At 41.9% G+C, this 26988-nt stretch overlaps 1 long non-coding RNA gene across 4 annotated transcripts in view; it reads left to right on the plus strand.

Moving 5' to 3' along the window:
- The window catches only part of LOC119479398, a 379295-nt gene that overhangs the window by 329239 nt on the left and 23068 nt on the right, over positions 1 to 26988 (plus strand). The gene's annotated exons all lie outside the window — the stretch shown is intronic.

Consider the following 26988-nt stretch of genomic DNA (forward strand, 5'->3'; position numbering starts at 1 on the left):
CAGAGCTGCCATCCCCGACAATTATCAGCAATTGGTCAGTTATTTTCTTAGGCCACCGAAATTACCGTGTCGTCAAAGTAAGCAGGCGATAAAATGTAAACGCTTCCATTTGCAGATCAGAGAGCAGAGAGGTGTGCGCCCTCACACATGTGGGTAAACAGCCTCATGCTTGCACCCACTTTCACATTCTTAGAAACAGTCCTGATTTATATCCACTACATTGTAATCCCAAGTAGAGATGGCTTGATACCACTTTTTAATGTCTGATACTGATACCGCAACCTTGAGCATCTGCCAATACCAATCCGATACAGTCTTTTCCCCTCTCTTAAACAACTAAGTTTAATAAATTCAATAACTTTAGTCACTTTGCAGATTCAGGTTATTAATAAAAAATGAATGAACTAATAAGTGATGATTTATTATTATAGATTAAACTACCCAGCAGTATATAAAGTCATTAAAATGAGCTCCACATTTACCAGCTGCAACAATAAAGCGATGAACACTTTAATGCATCAATAATTATAATACAATAATGTAATATTATATTATATATATTACTCTGCATAACGAGTACTTTTACTTTTGGTACTTCCAGTATATGTTGATGCTAATACTTTTACTTGAGTAGGCTAATATTTGAATGCAGGACTTTTACTTGTAGCTAATATTTTACAGTGTAGTATTACTACTTTTACTTAAGTAGAGATCTGAGTTTTGCTTCCATCTCTGTATGTTAATATTAGTTTATTGAAATATTAAAAGGGTTTCCTTTTCACTCACATGCACACAATTTTCAGATACAGTTAATGCAGTGTAGTGCGTGCACTGTTTACCTCTCCATCATCTACTGCTGCTTTCTGTATGTCTGTCTTTCTCTCTCCAAAGTGCGTTCGTGCACAGTTTTCATCTCTAGAAACATGAGTTGTTTACCGTTTTAGTTCGTTTTGGAGCGATGCAGTAACATGAGGTTTGTAAAATGAAATAAAACGGCAGCTACAATCATGAAGAAGACAGAACGCTCTGCCATTTCTCCTCTCCTCTTCCCGCTGTAAGTCACTCAGCGCTGACCGTCAGCCCCCCGCACACACAGTTGGTTTAGACACCTGCATTTTAGTTGACAGTCGGTTCTGTAACACTATCGCACATTCACACACAGTACGTTTTCTGTCTGGGCTAAACTCAAAACATTCTGGGCTTTAGCCCCGGCAAAATGACCTGGCAACGCCGACTTAGAAGAGCGTATGTGACGGAAATGGATCGTATTGGATTATACTTTTTTTCCCTCCGATATCCGATTCAGTGATTTTGGCCAGTATCGGACCGATTCTGAATATCGTATCGGCGTATCCCTAATCCCAAATTTAGCATCCTATCAAAATAGTTTGGAATTGCTGAAACTGCATTTCAAGATTTCACTTTCCTGGTAAATTCAGTCCAATGAAAGAAGTAGAGGTTTCTTCCCCCGTACTGAAGTGCTGCAGTCTGACTGCAGCCCAATTAAATCCCTATACACACTTTCCATCATCAGTTCCAGATTTATGACCCTTTCCAAACAATACAGATCCCCCAACGCAGGAATGATTTAGTGCTGCTATAAAGCTATGATTCCTTCGAATGAGGGAAAAAGTGAGATGGACAGAATGGAAGAAACTATAATAAAGACGTTAATGGTGGATATTGGGTGACTTGCGTTTGACAGCGGTGATTACTGGAGTGGTGAAACAACAGCGCTTACAGGAAGCTGCTGACTCTCATCCAGGGCTGGATTGCAGGATCAACTGAGATGAATGTCAGGCATCGGCAGTGAGTGAGGGCTCTGCCACGACACCAACGCTGCCAGGGTTAGGAGTTTGAATCTGGGTGAGGCTCAGTAGGTAGAGCAAGGCGCTACAACACTCAAGGTTCCCACTAGGTTTTTATGCCTCCGTGCTGGCGATAGCCGTGGCCGTAGGCTTTATGTTTTTCTCGTGAATGCGATATTTCAGGAATGCCTGGGGGAATTTCTTCTAATTTGGCAACAACGTCCACTTCGACTCAAGTATAAGCTGATTAGATTTTGGTGGTCAAAAGGGCACTGTGAACTCACATCCGTCCCATTCTCGTGATATCTTGGGAACGCCTTGAGCGAATTTCTTCAAATTTGTCTCAAATGTCCACTTAGACTCGAGGATGAACTGATTAGAATTTGTGGTCAAAATTCACCTCAGTTTTAAATTGTGATGATACTGAAGATGCACTTCCTGTGACGAGGAAAGTGGCGAGACCGTCCTGTCGGAGCAGAGGGCTGAATGTTTGGGGTCTGTCTTGATTGTTTTCTTGTGTAAAGTCTGTGTAAATCTGCGTCACCCTCGTGCTGAAACCTGTGAACTTAGCATCTCTGGGAGTCTTTGAACTGGATATCTGCAGCTTCAGGCTAGACAATGTGATGAGTGACAGGTGTTAATGCAGGAAACTGACCAGCTTAGGGGTTGGGAGGGATTTATTAACAATAATTTGATGTATTGTAACTAGGGCTGTCAAAGTTAACACTACTAATTTGTTTAATGCATTAACGCAACTTGCAATTTTATAGTTTTTTGTAGCGGGCTCAGTTTCAAAGATCGAGTGAAGATACTGATATCATATGTAACTAGAAAACTTAAAGAATCCATTGGTACAACCATGTCATACTAGCTTGTCGTAAAGGCCGTTAAATACGCTCCAAACTTGCGCTAAATTTTGGCGTGGAAAAACTGGCTTCGCCATTTTCAAAGGGGTCCCTTGACCTCTGACCTCAAGATATGTGAATGAAAATGGGTTCTATGGGTACCCACTAGTCTCCGCTTTACAGACATGCCCACTTTATGATAATCACATGCAGCTTTTGGGGCAAGTCATAGTCAAGTCAGCACACTGACACCCTGACAGCTGTTGTTGTCTGTTGGGCTGCAGTTTGCCATGTTATGATTTGAGTATATTTTTCATGCTAAATGCAGTACCTGTGAGGGTTTCTGGACAATATTTGTCATTGTTTTGTGTTAATTGATTTCCAATAATATATACATACATTTGCATAAAGCAAGCATATTTTCCCACTTCCATGTAGATAAGAGTATTAAATACTTGACAAATCTCCCTTTAAGGTACATTTTGAACAGATAGAAAATATGATTAATTTGCGATTAATCGTGATTAACTATGGAGATTCATGCGATTAAACACGATTCAATATTTTAATCGATTGACAGCCCTAATTGTAACTTGTCTGACAACAGTTTCTTTCTTAACACTGTTGTCAATTTTGTGACATAATGATTCAGCGGGATTCTGGGAACACAACCTCAGTTGTAGCAATGCCAGTGGCTTATTTACTTATTTGCTTGTGTGTGTGTGCGTTTGAGAGAGTGCCCTATTAGTCTGCGTCTGTGTTTATGTTGGGATGGAACTCCTCGTGGCGCCATTTTTGCTGTTTACGCAACAACCTGCATTCCGTCATGTTTGTGTTTTTGCTGACGGGGCACGGCGACTGACGCACAGGAAAAAACAGGTCTACGTGCCTCTGCTTCACTCATTTTCCTCAGTGTCCTCTTCAGGCACAAAAAACATGTTCGACGGACTCTCGAAAAAGCAAAGCCAAGGGGATCTGAGTCGTTTTTCCACGAAGGGCCAGTGGAGACTAATCCAGTTTGGAGTGATGTCACCATCACAGTTCTTACCTTTTTTTCAGTGTCAGCCTTCGCAAATATAGTCATTTTCTGAGTGATTGACAGATCCATGATGTAAGCAGCACTCCGTACATTTGCTTGGACAGCGTTGAGGATTATCTGCCAAGATGCTGTCATTTGTTTACAAAGCTCATTCCTAATACATACTGTACGCTCTCATACTGCGCTGCTTTATGTTTTCCATCACACTGCTCTCACAGCATAATGTTCAGGTGACATTTTAGAGATCATTTGAGCCACATTAGGGCCAATTTGCCCTGTTTTTCTTCCATCTCATCAGAAAGAGTTTCCCAAACTTTCAACCCCCGATTCGGGCAAGAAATTTGGAATAATGTTCAGGAAACAAAACACATTCATTCAACACCATTCATTTAGCCTCCGTCGCCATGGCAACGTTGCAATCCAGCGGACGCGCATGCATGCATGCACGCTCGAGCCCCGGTGACGCTGACTCACGCCTGGGCCGCGGTCCGTGAGCCAGGCGCCAATCAAATGCAAACTTGTGTGCCACTGAAAACCGCCGAGTCTGTGCCACCCTGGCCTTTCTCTGCAGCTGTCACCGCTTGGCAGGGAAAAAACGAAAGGAATAAATAAAGAAAAGAAAGAAATCGCTCGCCCTCTCAGGGAAGTGACAGGTCTCAGACGTTTGGCAAAGAAACCAGAGAGGGCAAAAAAAATGAATACCCGAAAAAAAAACAAAAAACACGAAAGGACAGATTTTTCATTGCTGTTCTCGTCAATAAATCAGATCTCTGACAAGAGGTTTAGAGGAGTTTTTCTTTTTTTGTTCTGTCCCGCCCTCTCCTGCATGAGAACAAATGAGAGGCAATGAAAGGAAACAAAGTGGTTCTAAATAAAGTCTGAAGGCAGAGGAAATCAGAATGGAGGAATAACACGGGGCAGTCGGCTTTCTGCGGCCCTCACAAATCAAACCACATAAAATTGTCCCAGAGCTTACAGTAGGAGATGTTTGACATGAGTGCTCTCCAACCAAACACACACCAACAGATACGTGCGCACACACTCATGCACGCACAGATGCAAAGATTGCGAGCATGTCTCGCCTCAATAGCAGTAGAGTCAAACAAATTGCTAAGGTCTGTGCAAACAAGAACAATGTGTGGTTGGATTTGTTCAACCTCTCTCACATAGTCCCTCCCTCTTCTTCAGTTTATTTATTCCAAAAAAAGTAAATCAGCCAACATCATATACAAGGTTTGTATTAACGCTAAACATGGAATATAATTTTTTCTTTTTTTTTTTCTCTTTACATTTCCCAATCATGTATAAATCTTGTGACCAGTCACGGAGCAAAGTGCTTCATCAAGCTTTATTTAGATGTGTCACATTCAAACCTGCAGAGAAGTGCCGGTCTACCCTGATTACCAAAAATAAACAGTGGGGAAGCAAAAGGGTCTGACTCATTCATCATTGCATCATATTGACTGGCATTTGATGTTTTGAGGTTTGTGGATGTAAGCGAGAATGTCGAGGATTTTCCTCTGCATTATTCAGCATTTGCGCTGTAGATCCATGCGTGTGGTGTCTGTTTGAGTGGTATCAAACCTTCTTATAATGCAGTGGTCAACCTCCGGGTGTGAGAAGTGAAGCCAATGCTGAAGTGCCTTAAACTTGCATTCTTTCTAATAGCCAGCAGGGGGCACCTCTTCTTATTGCAAAAAGAAGTCTTATTGTATAGAAGTCTATGAGATAATAAGCCTACTTCTCCCTTGATTTATTACTTCAGTAAACATTGTAAACATGAGTTTATGGTCTCAATCGCTAGTTTCAAGTCTTCTTCAATACAGCATGATGTTCATTTAGTAAATTATAGTCCCGTTCAGAGTCAAATAGACCATAAAGCAGGGGAGGCTTTAGGGCGTGGCTACCTTGTGATTGACAGGTCGCTACCACGGCGTTGTCCGGTCTGGGAGTTGTCCGTGCTTTCGTCAGCGTTCAGTTGTACTTAGCTCCACCTTCTCTTATCACTTCTCGTTGCAAAAAAACAACATGGCGACGGCCAAAATCAAGATGGCGATGGCCAAAATGCCGAACTTGAGGCTTCAAAATGGCAGTCCACAAACCAACGGGGGATGTCATGGTGACTTCGTCCACCTCTTATACACAGTCTATGGTATACTGCAGTTGAAAAATGCATGACTTATGGGTTATTGATTACCAGGTAAGCCTGTAAAAGATATATATCTTAAGAGAGAATCTGCTTACGACAAATTACAGTTATAGCAAGCTCAAAGTACTATAACTTCCTCCATCTGTTCTCTGCATAAAATCCTTCAGTGATGCCACCCGTGAGAAAGCATAAAAAACGTTGTTCTTCTTTCATCTCATTAGATAAGTAACAAAAGTAAGGTAAAATAAGTAAATGGGGACTTGATTTCATGAGGGGACATGAACAGCGGTCTCCTGGATGAAAATCCGTGTTTGTTTGACCCAACCATTCACCCGGACTTCCTCCCTAAGCAGACTTTCTCGCTCTTGATACTACGTCAGTTGCTCCGACCGTCTAATACTGATGCAGATGGGTTCACATTTTACATTGAAGTTAGTTTTAAGCCCGTACAGACACTAAAGCGTCCCATACAAATGCTAAAGGGTGCCTTGGTTGGTCTGTTTTAGACGCTGAGGGCCGGCGACCAAGCGTCGGTATTTGATGAGTTGGGAGTGAGAACGGGTTGTTGAATAGTTGCAATACATCAATCATAGATTGGGACTTAAATGCACAATATTAGAAAAACAAATAGCTTTTGACTCCCATTACTTTGGCTTGTCTTGATCCTTGAAATTGCTTTGCTCTAGGGATGCTAATTTTGACAAATTTTCTTAACCGACCCTCGTTAACTGATTATTAACTGTTAACCGACAAGATTTTTGCCTCGCATGCAGCGGTGCGCCAGCTGCAGTGTATTAGCACAACAGACAACTGAGTCCCCAGTTCACCCGTCCGGGAGCGTTAACTTAGCAGCCACAGTGCTTCGTGTCGTGTCGCGGACATGCAGTCACTTTCCCAGTAAAAGTCTCCAACGCACATTTAGTTTAGTTTAGCAGGTTGTCAGCTGTGTGTCTGCCCGGCGTAACGATAGCCCGACAGACAGTGTGTGTGTGTTTGTGCTACGTTAGCATCTGTAGCTCTGTTGGTACCTTCGTGCTCACCATTGTCACACACACACGGTCTGTCAGGAAGCGTAACTTCAGCAAGTTTCCGACAGACCGCGCGTGGGTGTTGTCAGTGGCGTTATAGCTGTGAACGTAGCTGTAGCAGTGTGTGTACATTTTATTTGTCGGTGAATAAATGCTACGAGGCTACAACTCCTCCGCTCAAGCGAGCTATAGACGAGAGCCGACTTCCTGTCTCTGTAACGGCGGCTCAGACTCTCTTAAGGTGGACCAGCTTTTCTCCTTTAAGTGACGAGTTTCTCTCAGCTTTTTAATTAATTATTCACACTTCTCTTAACCGTTTTAACCGTTAATCGGTTAAAATGCTTAATATCGGTTAACGGTTAAACATTATTAACATCCCTACTTTGCTTCTTTTGTAAGTAGGGAAGTCTATTGTAATACATATATATTTAAATTCTGCCAATTCTTTGTGGCTTGATCTAAGGAAGTCTGAATTATGCGGAAAGTTTTTAAATAAATATATATACAGCATATACGTATTTTCCACATTGTTTTACCTATAACTAATATGCTAACACATTCACCCACCGACCTCGAGCTATTCTATGATTTTACTCAAGATGTGCGCATAATGTACCGTTGACCGTCGGGTTAACCTCAGGCCCTACAAACATTTGTTTAAGTTTCCTCTACAGTTAAACTCCCTGTAAGTAGCTCCGAATCAAAGCTAGATCCAGTGAAAAGCTGTAATGTAAATGTACAACACAAAGCACTGCAGCCGCGTGCAAAATAAAGACTGAAAGTATATAAAAACAACTCCTTTTAAACAATATCATTTATTTTCTCAACCATAACACATACTGTATATATTATCTTTAAGGCAGGATCTGGTTGACAGACTTTTCTTTAACACGGGTGGGCGGATTAATTAATTAGCATCATTAGACTCCTGACAGTGAAATGAGCCTCATTACAGAGAATTAGATGAAACACACACCAGCCAGTGTAGGCGAGGAGAGGGGGGTGTAGCGTGTAGTGTGTGTGTGGGGGATAAAAGGGCAGAAAGAGAAATAAAGAGATTGAATGATGAAAAAGCTTCAAAACACAATAGCATCATTGGCGTGTGATGCTGCTGAACTGGATCACTGTTGTGATTCAAACAATAGGAGCAACTGGACTGATTTAATAAGCCTGTGTCATTATAGCTGCTGGCCCAGTAATAACACTCCCCATGGGGGTTTTGCCCCCTCTTGTGGAGCTTAGTTAAACTGTTTCATTCTGCAAGTTGGAGTTTGTCCAAGAGTGCTTCCAACTGTAAAAATCCAGTCTAGTCTGAAAAGTTTGAATTCCATGTTATAATGTACATTCACAAGAGTAATAGATTCAGTTTTTTTTTCTCATAAGTGGAATCACAATTTCAATACATTACATCAGTTTTTCTGAACTGTGCTCCAGTGAAAGTTCCTCCTTAGCGAGTGAGTAATTCAGAGTGATTGCTGCACATCAGTACTTACTCACCAAAGGTCACCACTCCTGTATTTGTCTTTCCATCCTCTGCAAGGAGTGTGCGAAAATAAACATCTTTAATCGGAGTTCAAACCGAGAGAGCGTGACGCATCTGTTTGCTTCATCTCCGTATTTACCTGCGGTCCTTATTTAAACTGGGCTTCCAATGCCAGCAGAGCGCCAGACACCGTCAATCCCTCTACCAAAGCCACACCTGACTAGAGAGTAAAGGCTTAGTAATCGGGCACAGAAGCAGACTTTCTCGCTCTTGATACTACGTCAGTTGCTCCGACTGTCTAATACTGATGCAGATGGGTTCACATTTTGCATTGGAGTTAGTTTTAAGCCTGTACAGACACTAAAGCGTCCCATACAGATGCTAAATGGTGCCTTGGTGCGTCTGTTTTAGACGCTGAGGGCCAGCGACCAAGCGTCGGTATTTGACGAGTTGGGAGTGAGAACGGGTTGTTGAACAGTTGCAATACATCAATCATAGATTGGGACTTAAAAGCACAATATTAGAAAAACAACTAGCTTTTGACTCCGATTACTTTGGCTTGTCTTGATCCTTGAAATTGCTTTGCCCTAGGGATGCTAATTTTGCCAAATTTTCTTAACTGACCCTCGTTAACCGATTATTAACTGTTTAACCGACAAGATTTTTGCCTCGCATGCAGCGGTGCGCCAGCTGCAGTGTATTAGCACAACAGACAACTGAGTCCCCAGTTCACCCGTCCGGGAGCGTTAACTTAACAGCCACGGTGCTTCGTGTCGTGTCGCGGACATTCAGTCACTGTCCCAGTAAAAGTTTTCTTTTACTACATGTCCGTATTTTTTGTCCGACATTGTCTGACGTTTAAAAATAAGTAAGACCTCCTGTTGTATCATTCATGTTTATACACCGACTCCGAAACGTCCGTCATTAAAGTTTTCGGAACAGGTTTGATTTTCTGTGGGTTTTTTTTTTTTGCATTAGTCAAAAGGCAAAAGAGGGTTGTTTGACCACACAGGGCCACTGTCCGTGCAAACATCGTCATCCAAATTGGCATGATAAACATTCACTCCGTCTCCCAGCCCAAAGCACTTTAAAGATAGATTGTGGCAGGTGATTGCAGAACAGCTTGGAATCGGGATGGTTGCAAAACAAAGGACGTAGGAAAGATTACACAGTAGTGATTGTGCTCGAGGCAGCCCAACGATAGCTTTTTGCTAATGTCATTCATTCATTAGCCCCGTTTGGGACTAGCGCTATCCATGGTACCCATGTAATTAATTCAGTTTTGTCTTGTGATGTGAATTTTTGAAACAAATGGAATAAAATGCGTGTGACTCTGTGTGCAAGGTTTATGTGGCTAACGTTTTTTTTATCGGATGAGTGATTAAAAAAAGTATACGGAAATTACAGACTTAGTGTGCAAAGACCTTAACGCTTATCCCCTGTTCACATCAGTCACTGACTTTAAAGGTATAATGTGGTACATCTGTTGGTTGCAAACATGCAGCATTTAAAGTTGGCCCCTCATCCACGGCTCAAAGAGCGAGCTATAGAGCAAATGAAGAGAAGGAGCGCACAGCGGAGGAGAGAGAGAGGAGCAGGGCAAAAACTGAAACACAGCGATGTAACAACCCGTTCTCATCTGTCAATATACAGCAGCTTTGTATCTAACAGAGCTAAACGGGGACTTATGCCTCGGTATCAGACGTCGAGGTGCGTGACAAAGCGGCGGTATTTGACGAACTGAACGGGCTGCACACCCTGCACACTGTTATTGGCAAAAGAGAAAATACAGACGGAGGGCAGGGTCTCTGTAGAGACAGATACCTGGCACACACTTAGTGGGTCATAAGTGATGTTTATAAAGCCGATGATGGGCCCAAGCCCATCAAGCTTGTTCGCCATAGAAACTTTGAAATCCATAGAAATCCTTGTCATCCATACAGACTCTTTTTCTACTAATTATGTGATTTACTTCCATGAACAGCAGTTCTGCCTGTTGAGTACAAAACAAATGAGCATTTGATGCCAACCGTCCACAGTTTTTTTTTACTTTTTGTAATGTGAAAGACTACAGAAACCATATTACTTCATGGATCAGTGTAAAGTACTCAAATGTTTTTTTTCTTTTATAGGTATTATTATGGCTATGAAGCATTGATTTTGTTCGACAGTTGGTAAATGTCAGCAATGCATGGTTTAACATCAAAATATTCATAAATTCGGCTTTGTAAATGTTTTATGCGGAAGAAAATGCACATTTGTTAGACCTTAAGGATACACATAATGCATATGGTCAGAAAAAACTGAATATAAAACTAGCTTTTGTTTGTTCACAAGCACCTTTTAATTTAAGTTAATGCAGCCTAAAAAGTACTATGTAAACCCATTAAAATACTTTATGTGACAGAAAAAACACGGCAGCAGACATTCTTAATTTGGTCAAAATTAAAGCAGCCATCCGCTACACAGATGAATGGTGGTATGCTAAATTTGCTAAGAACAGAGCACAGCATCACCCTTGCATACTAAATGTAAGGTGAGCAATTTAACATCTGTTTTTTTTTTGGGGGGGGGGGTTGCATGGATCCTTATTACAGCCAAAAAACACAGCTTTTTGTATTTCATATTGAGCTCAAAGTTACTGAACTGTTTCAACCCTTAATCCTGAATTACCCTACCTTACTTCATTATGAATATAGTCAACATCAGGGCTCACAATCATCCTTCATCATCACCCAATTCTACAAGTCATCTGGCTGGAGGGGGAACACACTCCGTCACACATACACACTCGGAGGGGCGTTGTAATTGTGCAGAGGGCCTTAATTGCATCTGATAATTGGTGGCTGTTTTAAGAAAATCTGCCCGGCTATCAGTCACTTAAATGGGGCGACGGAGGGGCCTGGTCTCACGCTCTCAGAGGTAGAGTTAAAGGAGAACAGGGCCGTGTGTTTTTAAGGTTCACAGGAGTGCTGTTAGGGTCTCGCAGCTTTAAACCCAGCCGGCTTCCTTGGTGGTCGGCCAAGAGCAATGGCACGGCCTCTCGGGGAAGCAGATGACTCAGTACGCGAGCCTGTTTCTGTGCTCTGACTACATTCATTTCGCTCTAAACACACTTGAACCTCAATTCAGTTCGAGCTGCACTCGAGTAGGCACTTAATTTCTGAGTGCTTTTGTGGAAGTGGAAAGTAATGACCGCCACTACTGCTGCTACTCCCAACAGGGACTGACTGATAGTAGTTTTTAAAGGCTGACACCGATATAATGGTACATGTCCACAGGGGCGTTTTTTTAATCGCGAGGGATCGCCTCGCTTCCCAGCATTGGACGCTTGATGGGCTGCCAGTAGACACAAGGTACTAGGCACCTGATTGGACGAACGCTTTCCCTCGTGAGCTGCTGCTCCCAGATTACAAAGCAGAACCAACATGGTGGCTCGTTTGGAAACTTTCTTCTCTTATATCACAAAAATAGTTCACCGAAATGTGTTTCTAAATACATTTTATGCGAGAAATAAGCCATGCAGTTGCTGAATCTCTTGCATGGCTGCTTACATAGACAATGACTGGGAAGTGTGGAAAGGACGGAGGCTGTGGACACGTGCCATGAGTATTCAATTGATAATAAACATGAGCAAAATGTGACTTCACCATCAGACCAGACATATGACATATTGTAATTGTAAAGCCACAACAAATATGTTGGACAAACTCCTATTCCAATTTCTTGCTTGAAATACAAACAACTCTTCTTCACATAGGAACATTATTTTCTAGTTTTGCTGCCTAGATATTAAAAGTTTCTTTCATATGCCCAAAAATATGATTGTGTGCGAAGATGAGTATATTGAGGATAGCTTTCAGTGTCCTGCCACCTCACCCAATCCAGTCAGGAGAATAAAATGTTGGAATTGTACATTTTATGCACACCACGAGATACGTTGAATCTCGACGTTTTTGAACCAAAAATGTTTATATCAACATTGCTACCTACGTGTATATCAACGTTATAGTGTTTTAACCACCTGTGGCGCTTTTCTTAATTATGTTAGGTCTTGGTTGGGCTTAGTAAAATGTCAGGTTTATGTTACTTTTGGTTTCACATGGGACACGAACACCGGTCTCCTGGGCGAAAGTTATACCCATCCATCCACTCCGACCTCTTCCCTTTGCAGACTTTGATTAAATGTATTTATGATACGTCAAAAAAATTTAATGCTGGAGAAATAAAGACGTTCTCTCGAAACGTAATTGACAATGCGGTTTCGTTGTATGGGAACATGTTTTTTAGGAGACCAGGCTGCCCTACCAGCAGAAAGACAGTTATGCAACAGTGTTGCATCACCTTCTCTAAGGACAAACTCCCGTTGAGCAGGGCATCGTAGTCAACGACATGAAAGCACTTGGAAATACTGACTCTAACCTTATTCCTAAACACTAACCCCTGCCAATAAAATTGCGATCTCACCTCACAATAGTAAAGCCCAAATGGAAACTATCATTTTGGTTGTCAGCGCCTTCACGGTTGCTTCTCTTGGCTGTGACTGCGTCCCTGTATGTCTACCTCGTAAGTGTGGCCGACAGTGGCAGTGGCGGCTGGTAGACAAGGTCTGCCGCCACATGTGGAACATCACAGTCACCGTACGGTAGTCAGCCGTGGAGCCGGAGAGTCGCTGTCTTCTGCTCCCACAGGAATCAAACCTGGAGCGGAGAACTGGGATCTCACTGTGAGGGCCATGACTTCATGTTTTGCTCACCTCCTCCTCCTCCTCCTCCTCCTCACTCTGGTTCTCATTGACTCCATGTTCTATGACAGCATCGCTCTTTCTCTCTCTAACTTACGTGCGTGGAGAAGGCCAGCTTTTGGCCACACTCCAGTTAAGGTCTTATTCGGATTAAGTTATTTACATGCACTGCTGATACCCTGGGGATTGAATCTAACCCTGTTGCCGTAAATAAATAGATCACAGATAGAACAGCCCGCCAGCAGAAAAATTTGAAAAAGCAGGCAGCTGTCACGTCCCATCTTTAACTGAGCAGGAGGTTACCACAGGGGAAGGGTACAATTATCCGCCATGTTGTTTGCTAACAGAAAACTGATGCTCTTAGTTGGACTATTCTTATTTTACTCTTGCAATGAAACTATTTTGATGCCAGGGTAACACAGTTGAAAGTGTGATATAGTTTAAAGCTTTGCAATAGTAATCCAGGTTTAAAGCTGCAGTCGGCAACTTTTATAAAAAATACTTTTTGTCATATTTGCTCAAACTGTCACTATATCCTTACAGTAGTGCATGAGACAGATAATATGTGAAAAAATCATGTTCCTCTGCCTCCTTTTAGTGCTCCTAATGTCATCTGCAAGATTCCACCATGCCCGAAAGAAAACAACCAATCAGAGCCAAGCAGCTGTAAAATGAGAAAGTTTATGACCCGGCCAGTGGGCGTTGCTTGGTTTTGGCTCGACTGTTTACAGCTAAACAGTACACTAAAATATGTTTCTGAAAACATTTGAGGCAAGAAATAGGCATTACAGTATCAGAATACTGATTCATATTTGATCAGCGCTGCCTAGTTTGACCGTTTGATCGGAGTTCATGAGCTTCACGAGCATTGATTGGCAGCTGTGTTGTAGATCCCTCTGCTCTGATTGCTTGTTTTTCTTTGGGCGCGGTGGAATCTTGCAAATGCCATAGAGCGCTGTACGAATGACGTGTTTTTGTAGGCCAACCTGGAAGTTAGAATCGCACGGGTTCCCTCGACAAAAAGCCAACGGGATTTTTCCATTGGTTTTTAGATTATTGCAGAAAAAATCAAAAAGCTGTGTGGCAAACAAAAACATTCTTGATACTGACACGTTTTCTTCCGCAAGATAATTTTCACGAATGAACACCACTTTTATGATTTTTGAAGTGCGAATGCAATCACAAGAAGTAAAAAGCTAACGTTAGGTAATAAACAAACTCCACGGTCAAACTTACGCTAAATTTTGGCGAGGAAAAACTGGCAAGGACATTTTTAAAGGGGTCCCTTGACCTTTGACCTCAAGATATGTGAATGAAAATGGGTTCAATGGGTACCCACGTCTCCTCTTTACAGACATGCCCACTTTATGATAATCACAAGCAGTTTGGGGCAAGTCATAGTCAAGTCAGCACACTGACACACTGACAGCTGTTGTTGCCTGTTGGGCTGCAGTTTGCCATGTTATGATATGAGCATATTTTTTATGCTAAATGCAGTACCTGTGAGGGTTTCTGGACAATATCTGTCATTGTTTTGTGTTAATTGATTTCCAATAGTAAATATATACATACATTTGCATAAAGCAAGCATATTTTCCCACTTTCATGTTGAGAGGAGTCTTAAATACTTGACAAATCTCCCTTTAAGGTACATTTTGAACAGATAAAAATTGTGCAATTAATTTGCGATTAATCACAATTAACTATGGACAACAAATATAAAAAAAGTTTGGAAGATATTATTTTCTATCTTCTTCTTTTTCAGTCCCTTTTATTCCTCCTTTCACATTGTCCATTTTACTCTTCCTCTCCCTCTCTGACCCTGTCATCCCCCCCTTTCGCCTCCCTCTTTCTCTGCATGTCTCACTTTCCCCCATCTTCCCCCTTTCTCCCTCTGTGGAGCAGGTGACACAGTGTTAGGCAGGTTATCCAAGGAGCTAGGGTCACAACATGACGGCATTAGTCACCCGAAAGCAAACAAACTGCAACTAATCCGGGGACTGTTTACCAGTAAATGTCACTGCAGCGGAAACGTAAATGTGTGTGTGTCATATCCACGGTGAGGACACCTCTCCCAACTCCCTCCCTCAGGTCCACTTGCTTGGCGAAGTTAGAAAATTAATCACAGCACCTCGGGAGTTATTAATGACCTAAACAAATAATCGACTTGCCGACTGAGATGGCGTCTCATTTTCTCGCCAACACCCCCGCCCAAACTCCACCCCTATAGACCCCATCTGGAAACTCTAGCCATGAATATGTAAATGGCAATTAATTGGAGAGTCCCGTTTCTGCTTTTTTTTTAATATATATTTTGAGTGAAAACACAGGCTCTGTCGTGAGTGCGAGGCTAGCAAAGGTTGAGCGTCTCCCAGGCTTGGAGCCAGATCCCAACGCTGACTGACTAAATGATGCCGTCGTCAGTCAGGTCAGAGAATAATTTCACCTCATTACACCGCAGGCGCGGCAGGTAGACACGGGAATTCTTTCCAGTGAGCAACTTAGGAAAATAAAACATTAAAAAAAAAACCATAACAACGTGTACCAGTCGCTGGAATTCCTAGTCTGATGTCTGCTTTGGTCAGGTACCAGCAAAAACCGCTCCGCCTGAAAACCTTCCACCTGCTTGTTGCAGGATAATTCAAGAATATGATACACCTCTGCACCAAACCAATGCAACACATAATAACGCACGTACACCCCTCGCTCCATCTCCAGTCCGCCATATTTTACCTTTCTTGTTTACCTTCTCTGCCTCTCTCCCCAAAGATTTATAACGTGGCAGGTACAGTTTAGTATGTGAGCAGTGAGCTGTGCAAACCACGTCATGACAACTCCCGCACCGCCACACGCTAAAGCAGCATTCTGTCACACGCACACAACACACACATGTTGCTGACCAATCAGAGTTCAGAGGGGGTGGCGAGGTGGCTCCCCAAGCAATGTAGAGAGGCCCTCAGTGCCACACAGGGCTGGGGGAAGTGTGTGTGTGTGCTGTTGTATAGTATCTCATGTGTGCCATGTGGGTTTCAGTGTGTGTATGTGTGTGTGTGTGTGTGTGTGTCATTTGCATAAGGTAGTGTTGGTTAGTAAAGTGGAGGTGACATTGGCATCTTCTTCTTCTCCTCTCCTTTTCAAATTCTCCTCTGTTCAATTTCACACCCTGAAATAAAATAATATAATCATTTCAGTAGAGGCCGATTGTATTTCCGTCACTTGTATTTCAAACAGTAAAACAAAACCACCCCTGAAAAAACATTTTTACAGAATTACAAAATCCAAATCACAAAAATCACAAAACATTTTCTGGTTTCAACTTCTAGATTGTATTGATTTACTGTTATTCTATGACTTGTGATAGTAAACTTTATATCAGACAAATCAAGCACTTTAAAGACACCACCTTGGGCTTTCACTAAATGATTGATCAAGACAATATTCAACAAATGAATCGATGATGATAATTGCAGCCTTAACATGAATGTCACAAGGCTATACGTAGGGCAAGTGTATTTGTAAATTATTAACCTTCATGGAAACTACACATTGTGCACGTATCTTACAAAAACAACATGCAAACAAAAAAAAAAAAAATTTTCAATATCTTTAGGCCTATAAAACATCCCAACAAACACAAAAAAACATCTGCCTGCATTAATAATTCAACACAGACGCAGGGTAAACACATGAAGCAAGGTGTATACTTAACTAATCCATGACATCACTGGACGACCTGCTGGTATCATGATGTCATAGCCTAAACTGACACGCATGACATAAATACACGTGTGTGGTCTCAACTAGTTGTGGGTAAATATATGACTGAGTTCATCATCACCCGTTGCGATACATCTCTGCCCTGTCGATTTCCTGAAACACACACCTTGTTATCCGACATCGTGGAAGAGCTGCAGAAAAAAAAAGGTGTGTTTTGATGATGGGATATGATATGAATTTTCAATATCCTCTGGCATGATCTCAGAAAAACTAAGATGTTCTGATATGATAAAAAGTTGACGCTGCCTGAATCTGACACTAAAGCGTATCTTTCTCTCCCATCGCACCCGTACAACAAAACTACTGTAACATCCATATGGAAGCACTATACTGCAGCAAAAACACCCCATAAACTCTCATATTTTTCCATCATCTCACACCCGCACACATAACCCACACCGCATCCCAGAGTATCCCCTCTGAGATGAAATCAATAGCTGTCTGGATTGATAAAAGACACCTAATTCAATTTATAAATTTGATCAGGCAATGTAATAAAATAGTAGCTTTCGCTCGTAGCACGATGAAATCTAATCGCGTTTCATGCCTTTCGACCTCCGAGCGCTCCGCTGAACTCTAGAAAAAAATGGAGAGCGGGTTCTTGCTTGGAGAAACTCGACCCGGCCCGCTAGTGGTCTCCAGTAAGCGGGGCTGCTCTTATAGCTTTGACAGGGCTTTTAATAGCCTGATTAAAGGGCGATTAATCACTAATTTCTGGACCAAATATATACAGTCGAAATGAATCACCCATGGGGTTGACATGTTTGGTGCAACAGCCACGGTCACACCGGGGTAAGCGATAAATATGTGGCTTAGTCAGTCAAGCAGGCAGAGGCGGGATCAAGCTGTGCCCCAGTGGACTTGTGTTCTGCAGGGTGTGCGTTACATAGACCCCTCGGTGTCTGTATAGGCTACTGACCCGTTACTGGACCCCTCCTCTTGCCGCCTGCTAGCATATAGCACCCTCCAGCTCACTAACACACACACGTATGTGTGGCCCCCTCGCTCACACAGAACATCTTGTTAAAGTTTATGGTCAATTTTAGATGGAAAGAGATATCAGCGTGGATTTTATTTGGTCTGATTGGGACCCAATTGCTTCCACCAACGCTGCATATTACAGTATCATCCAGTGGCACTGTAGAATATTATGCAGCTTAAAGAAACAGTTAGTCACGAGAAAGCCAATAAGATTGATACACCCTGTTGTCTGTAATCTAAGCTACAGCCAGGAGCCGCTTAGCTTAGTTTAGCAAAAATTTACAAATCACAAAAAATGTCTTTAAAAATGGATGTAGTGGGAAACAAACTAACTCTCTCTAGTCTGACTCACTGAATGTAGACTGTGGAGCGTGTTCGCACTAGTATGATCATATGCATCAAAGTGTTAAATCAGTTGTTATTTTAGAGAAAATATGAAAGTATCGAGAAATATATTGTGAATTGTGGTGTAGCCTAAAAATAGAAATTTTATTTATAAGCCCAGCCTCAGTGTGAATGACCTAATGTTATGGTGTGTTCACACACTTTTTTGTTTTACATTAAACCCTATGGGATATGTCATGCAAAAAGTATTACAACAATCAGCCCAAGCTGTCTCTATTTTTTTTTTTTTCAACAAAAAGGTTGATAACACAACAACAATGATGATATTTGTTAGGGCGTTTAAGAACTAAGAATAACTACTTTATTATAGACATGTTCATATGTTCATATATACAGTTAAATAATGACCATTATTAAATAATAGTTTAAAGCAGAAACAATTAAAAACCTAGTGTACTTTTTATATTTAAATTAATTAAATCATGTTGCTTGTAAATGTCTCCTAGTATCCCTTTATTAAGGAAAAACACATTTTAATTGCACCCCTAAAGTTCTGTATGTGCACCTAATTTTTTTAATTTGGGAGCACATGTGCTCCTTGGGAAAAAAGTAAGCTTGAGCCTTGACATATTACCAAACAAATTCATGTTCTGTTCATACAGCATGTGCCATCTCAAGAATCCATTTCATCAAAAACTAGAATGGCACTTTTGGAGTAATCCTACTAACAGACAGACAGACAAACAAACAAACAAACCAACGCCGGTGAAAACATAACCTCCTTCAAGACCTTTAGCCTTGGCGGAGTATAAATGATGCTGAATTTAAGGATGTTTTCACTCTTGGCTGTTTTCAACTTTGTAAGTGAACTCAGGGTGATTAATCAGCATCATTTAGGCTATGATGTTTGTAGGTTTGCAAGTATGCTGATCAACCATACATATTCATCATCGACCATGGATATTGCCTTGACATTAAATCTATAAATGCTTGAAAATTGTGAATTTTGCAGCTGAACTTTTTTTTTTTTTTTTAAGTTATTTTTTGGGGGCATTTTTTAAGCATTTTATTGACAGGACAGTGGATAGAGTCTTGGAAAGGGGGGAGAGAGAGAGAGAGAGAGTGGATGCGGAAAGGGCCACAAGCCGGATTCGAACCCGGGCCACCGCGGTCAGGACTGAAGCCTGTTACATGGGCGCCCGCTCTACCAACTGAGCTAACCAGGCGCCTGCGGCTGAACTTTTTAAACAAAATTCCTCGGGTATAAGGACTGATCACCCCGACACCAATATCACAGAAGGCCTACTCATAAACGATAACGAATCTCACTCCAAACCAAATTGAAAAGTCGGCCCTGATTAAGGGTGGATAACATATTCTACCACAAGATATTCAATTCTATTGTGTGATATTAATATACTGTATATTTTGATACATTACATTTTCTTTGAAAGAACGAAAATTTGGAGACAAAATAGACAAACGAGAAAAGGTGCTTATTGGCTAATCCAGTTTATTAAATACCTAAAAAAATCAAAGTGCTTTATTACATTGGTTAAAGAAAAAAAATTATAATGTAAATCCAATATTGCCATAAAGCATTATGGGGTTGCAACATTGCCTACGACGGCAACCACAAGGGATATTTATGGATTAGCTACCTTGGTACAACCAGTATGGTGAAATCTCTGCTCTTTGTCAAATCTCTATATTGTCTCGCGGTTTCCTGTATGTATATCTTCAAATTGCCCAATGTTAGTAACAGTGTACGTTATAGCGATGATTGATGGCCGATGTATTGTGACAATATGACTGATAGTGTTCGGAGTCTTGGGTTCTGGTTTGGGAAGAAACTCATTCATCAGCGCAACCAGCGCTGGTTCTGGGGGGCATGCACCTCAGCAAATCGAAAATACACCCAATCTGGTGATTGTTTTTGGAGCAATTGTCCTAGTCTAAATCTAAGTTAGATGATTCCATATCTAACTGCACACACGTGACCCATATCAAGGCACCGGAAAACAAGTGTGTATAATTTGAGGCAAGGCTTTTTGGCTTAAATTACCTGAGAGACGTCTAACCGTGAATCCACATTTCTGTGTCATCATACAGTACATAAGGGCACAGTGCCGTGATGTTGGAGGAGATGTGACAGAGAGAGGGGAGGGGGAAAATAACAGAGTGGCAGAAAAAACGAGAGACGGGTGGCGTCGGAAAGAAGCGAGGCCTCAACAGCCCAGTGGAAGATTTCAATTAGTCATGGAAACGGGAGTGGCCCACCCTGCTGCAGTAGTGACAGACCTCACTTGTCCTTCTGACATACATTTGCAATCCTCCATCTCGTCTGCACCACAGCTACAACCTTACTCCCTCCTTCCTCTCCTCCTTTCCATCTATCTGAATCTCCATTCCTTTATCTCTTCCAGTTTTTATGTCCTCATTCTTCTTCCCTTCCTTCTACTTCAATCCCCTTTTCTGCCTTTCCCTCCTGCACTCTGTCTCCATAGGCTCTTACCCTCTTTCCTTTCTCTCCCCTACCATTTTCACTCAGTGACAGCTTGAGCTTTGACAGCTTTTTACATTTCATTTTTCTCCGCCACGCCGAGAGAACAGCCGGGCATCGGGGGCCTTGTTCAAACAAACAGGAGGCCGTGCGGTTCGCCGAGGGTGGCGACACGCCATAACAAACCGCCGGCTCCTGGCCGTCGCAGGCGCATGGTTCACAGGGCCCCGCTACGGCGAGCGGGGGGACCTGCCGTCCTGGTTGCCACGACAACCAGACAGCAACATTAGCCGCGGCGAGGTGCGGAGTGACGGCAGATGGGAGCTGATGTATTGAACCACCTGGTCGGACCGCTTGACGTGTACAAGATGGAATCACAAGAGCAAAAAACGGGAAGGGGGAACGTCTATTTTGGTCCGAAAAATAACACGGGAGGCGAATATTAACCGAACGAGGAACGAAATAAGAAAAAGAGACAAAAGATGAAGAAACAGTGTTATGATAGGCTGCAGGGAGAGGTGTGTGCGGTCTTGTAATGTAAACAGCCTCTTGTGATGGTATGAGTCAGGATGTGTCAAGGCTGAGTCAAGTTAAAAAACATCAGCTGTGTGAACATACAGGATTGTTACAAAGTACTTCATCGGAAACACAGATTCAGGGCCCGCTGATGTGTGATTCAGAGGAATTATTCAGGGAGAAGGGCCCTTGAACATGCCATGGAATATTGTGTCACAGCTGAGCGTTTTTTTATAGTGACCAAATCTCATGGGAAGGCATGTAAATAGCAGGACATTTCATCATTTTTGTCATATGTCATGATAACTATTTTAGGCTTTTCGCGTGTCATTTATATGGCACAGGCTTAACGTTGTGAAACAGCTTTTTGTGTGTCATTTAACGCTGCGTCGTTTACCGTGAAACGGTCGCGGTGTTTAGGCATCAAAACTACGGTAACGGCCGCAGGTAGGCTTAGGCAACAAAAACCAGTTGGATTCAGGAAAAACATCACGGTTGGGCTTAAAATAACTATGTGAACTGAGTAAAATACGTACGTAAACAATGTACATATGGAAAACATGTCGCAAATGTCACTAATATAACTTCGGAACACAAACACCGGTCTTGTAGTTGAAAGTCCTGTGTTTGTTGGACCATCCACCATAAGCAGTTTCTCTCACTTTTAATTCGACATCACTAGCTTTGAGTGTAGCATATTCACGTAAATGTGTTTGCATTGCAGTCAGCACAGACTACATGGCGTACACATGACACACCAAAAGCAACAAAGGCATTGTTATTGTACGCAATATGACTTACACATTAGTGTGTCATTCATACGCCATTTAGTGCTACCAGGCTGGTTATTGAAAAAAATATTCTAAGAGTTGGATTCCAGAAAGGGAAATATGAAATTTGATAAACTTTTTTACAAATAGCAACTTCATGAATTTATCTGAAATATATTACATAGTTTGCGTTGCATAAGAAGGTTGTTTTTTAGCACTGCAGTAAAAAATAAATAGTTAAAGAAACTTAATAATATGGAAGTGTCTAAAAGCTAAACAAATATGGATGCCTCACATCAGCCAGAATCTGTATTTCAAGGTAAGCAAACCTAAACTAAATATATATTGTTCTATATTGTCCACTCATAGTATTTTAACCCTCACACGACCCATTATGCCAATTATACAACCAACTTCGGTTGTCCGAGTACTTTTACGTCACAGGACTAGACGGGGCTAAAAACAGAAGTAAGAAATGCTGGAAATGGAAACATAGAAAACACATTTATGGTGGAAAAGTCTATATGAAGGCTACAAGAACCATGACAGAGAGACAGAGAGGGAAGGACTTTTGACTGCAGGCAGAGGGTGAAATGTAGCGAGGGTTTTCTAAACAGTCCAAACAGTTTATGCCACGCATCTTGATAAGATCTCCTGCTACAAATAAAAAACACATTAGCAGTTTGTTTCCACAAACCTCCCTCAAAACTGCTACTCCCCAGCTCGCACTTAGTGTAGACTTTTCAAAGTAAGTGGGCAGATCTGCACAAAGATTACCTAAATGACCGAAGCCTTTCCCTCCGTCTCCTCGACCACCTTTGCCCCATTCAGCGTTAATCCACCGCCGGACTCAGAGCGCTTACTGAACAGCATCTAATGACCTCCCAAGTGATGTTTTTCCTCTTTCTTTCATTCTTCTCTAATCCATCCAAACTGTAATTGTCTGACTGCTTGTCAGCTACAGATGTTCTTTCGTTTTTTTTTCATCAATCCCTTTCTCTACCTTTCGTCTTCTTCAGAATTACTGGAATTTAGTCTAAAATGTACACGAGTAGATGCGATATGTGCATGCATACTGTACATATTTGAGAACATTTTTGCTCACTTTTTTTCATCCTTTACCTGTCAATAGTTTTCGCTGTCTATCTTTATTTGCTCTTCACTTTTTCCTCACAGGCTCTTTGTATTTTGTCGGCATTTGGCCTCAGTCACGATTGCAAACGCTACCTTTAAAAGTCACCACAACTCTCAAACTTTTAAGCTGCAGTCACTCTATCTCATAACCAATAGCCTTAGTTTAAGCAGTGAACCGTGGGACAGGCATCCATAGTGAATTGGGCCAGTCAGAGATGGAGAAGTTAAATTGCGCACATTTCTAAACTGATTACTCAAAAATCAAATTAAATGGTCACTGGAGACCACAAAACCTCAGGCCTGAATCCGCTCCTGAAAAATGGAACGGGCTGTACGTTCTTTGTCGATGAGGAATTGCACATATTTACCTTGGACGAAAGCTTTTGGAGATTCCTGCGTGCTTCTAATTAAATATCTCTTAAGCATCCAATTCTGGGGTAAATATTCTCACAGGTAAACACAATTTTTTCCACGGAAGCCGACCAGTGTGACCTCAATGCTCGACTGCAGCTTCACATTGACAATTGACCATTCACTAACACCCTCCCCTGAACAGCATTCGCATCATAGCTTAGCAACTGTAACTAGCAATGGCAAGTCTTTCAAGCTTTGGATTTCTTAACATGTTCTCTTCTTTTAGCCTTCCCAAAACCAAAAACACAATAACTGTTGTCATGTCCTGAAAAAGATTAGCTGGGCTCCCTCTTGGGGGAGAGATGCTTTCACACTGAGATCTGAGGCACATGTATCGTATGTGCCTCTGATCTCAGTGTGAATATTCACTGTCAGTGTGGTAAATCGCTAAATGATGCTGTTGACGGTGACTAGCATGGCTAGCTAACGTTAGCTTGAGAGGGAGGCCGCTGCAGTAATACAGTAATACATTAACGTTATAGCACCATCAGACTGTGATCTCCAACTATATATCAGCCTATAGATCAAACAGTTAGCTATTAACACGCTGGTTATTTACAGACAACACTTAGCCTAACATGTTTCAATCAAAAACTTATAGATGTCAGGAAAAGCAATATCTGGCCGCTGTGTTGGAAGGGGGAACACTGAAGGGACATGGCGGCGATCAACCTTAATTTATTAAGGTATCGTGAACGCTCAGGCTCAGGCAAGATCGCAAAGTTTGTGTAACAAGAGATGAATGCATACAAACTTCTCAAAATTACAATCCAAACACAATTACAGTGGCATATACAGTATAGGATCTTTGGTTTTTCTATCTCCCAAAAAGGGGACGCGGCCTTGACTTTTTGCGAAGTACCCGTATGTGCCGGTCTGATGTATATCAGCCGCCATTATTATTGTAAACTGCATGATATGTGTAGCAAGGCAGCCCAGGTTCAGAGCAAAGCGTGTAATAGACCCGCCTGTCAACCGGAAGAAAGCGTGACAGTGTCGTGTTTTTGTGTCACAGTGAATATTACATACCTGCATGAAGGTGCAGTGTTTGGTAGTCACAGTTGTCACGGACGTTTTGCCACGTGTTTTGTAGTGACGGAAGTCTAACTTCAGAGCTAGTTGAGTAATATATAAAGTGAGAAATACCACTTATGGTGGGCGATGGGAGGTGGATGGGTTCAATAACAGGACTTTCAACCTAGAGGCCGTGGATTTGTTTTGCAAGTTAGGTTAGTGACATTAAGTCACGTGTTTTCTGTGCTGGCGTTACTTTGTGTCCAACGTTTTACTTAGTTTACGTGCTTCTTTTAAGCCAACCATGACGATTGTCCTTAACCTCACTAAGTGGTTTTGTTGCCGCCTGCAGTCACTGCAACGTTAATACAGGCATGTAATATTCACAGCCTCTGCGAGGCAAAACATGACACTGACACACTGTCCCTCATGGCCTATTACACGCTTTGGTGTGATATCAGAGTTCAGCAAGGTGTGTGTGTGTGTGTGTAACTAAGGGGGACTGGGCTTAGCAAACATCATAGAGAGTGAGGTGTCTTACTCGAAAGACAACTTGACAGCAGTTGTTTAAGGACAACAAAGTCTTCTTGCTATCACAACAACTGCCCCCTATAAGCTTTTAAGCTTTTTAGACTTCACTTTTCTCAGCCGGTCCATCACAGGTCAACCTCTAACCTCCCACCCCCTCGAGAATTGTCCTCCTCCTCCTCTTCCTCTCTTTCCTCTCATCCTTACCCTCCTCTCCTCCTCCTCCTCCTCCTCCTCCTCCTCCTCCTCCGACTTATCATCCTTCTCTGAGCACACTGACCCAACTTCTGCGGCAGCTTTGGTGTTTTGAGTCGCCTTGTTTGGCTGAAAAAAATCAGCAAAAGATCGTGCAGTGTGTGTATGTTTTTTTTTTTTATTCCCACCCTTACAGTGAGCACTGCTTGGTTCGACACCGCTGATTGCACCCCAAGGCCCTGGGAACAATTGGCGGCGTTGTATGGCGAGGGAGACTCCAAGTCTGATAGATTAACATTAATATGGACTGGGGCGAGAAGGCCGGGCATATTAAAGGTCATTTCTCTCCTTCACAGCTATCGGGGGAAAATGCAACGGGCCATTGCTGCGGGGCCACACACGCATGAACGAATGCACCCACTCAAGAAAAAGAAAAAAGACACAAACAGAGATATAAAGGCGGCGCAGATGCATAAAAAAAAGAGATATCCAGACAAAAGACATAAAGACAAACCCCCTCACTTTCATACACAAAATATGGCCTCCACATGAGATGGCATATACACGCACTGCACTGGTAAACTGCGTGTTCGACAGACCTATTAAAAACCCAGTGAATTTATAACTCCCAATTTGGTGATAAGGATTGTGAATTTGCTTGCTCTTATAGCTTCAGGTTCTTGTCACACAGGGCCTGTTTTTCTGTCTATAAATCTAACGGCCAAGAGTTTTCTTCTCTCTCCCCCTCATCCCCCTCACCTTTTTATGGAGGTGATTGCTCCAGCCAATATAGGATTAAGACCGTTTCATGTACATTTTTCACTACCTCTGGCTAAATATGTGAAAGCTGTGTCTCCCAGGTACCAACAGTCCATTTCCATTTGTCTTTGGTTCACTTAGAAACATCCATCAGATTTTCTTTTTTTTTTTTTTTAAGTAAATGGCAATAGAATTAGCCAAAATCTATTTTCCCCCTGAAGACATAGCCAGTGGTAGTATCAACACTTTGGGACTGCAAGAGCAGTAAAATAGTGAAAGATGCTTTATCTTCTGCACCACCTTTATTTACACTTAAACATAACTGATGTCTCTCACAGTGTCTGTTTGGTTTCTTAAAGCCCTGTGGCCCCCCTTCTGTAGCGAGGGCCCTGAAACCGGGGCCTGGACGATACATCTATCTCCCAATTCGATACTATCACGATACTTGGTGCCGATTTGATATGTATTCTACAAGTATTGCGATTCAATATTCCGATGTATTTTACGGACATTTTTACACTAGACCATGGGAAAAAAGTTTAATCATACACTTCTAGGGACTTTTACTTTGGACAATATCTAAATTGATACGGTAAAAAGTGTTTAATTCATGTATGTAGTCAGAGATGTCCCTAAGTCAAATATATCAATCATTGTCAGGCATTATTTATTAAATTAAAATATCAAAGCATAAAGACATTTCCGTCACAAACTTAGTGGTATTTTCTTTTTTTATAAGTATGTAATGTTCTATATTTCTGGTGAATATGATCCATTAATCTTATTTCCATATATGTATTTTATAAATACAGTTCCCTTTGTTAACACCTTATTTTGAACACCGGATGTACTCACACGTGTATACTTCCACTAAATTTTGCCAAGTCCATCGCTAGCTTTCCCCGTCAGCTCCGTTCTCTTTATACATCCATGGTCAGCTCCTTTGGGGCCGCTTG

Source organism: Sebastes umbrosus, chromosome 20 (genome assembly GCF_015220745.1).
Source record: "Sebastes umbrosus isolate fSebUmb1 chromosome 20, fSebUmb1.pri, whole genome shotgun sequence".
Classification (NCBI taxonomy): domain Eukaryota; kingdom Metazoa; phylum Chordata; class Actinopteri; order Perciformes; family Sebastidae; genus Sebastes; species Sebastes umbrosus.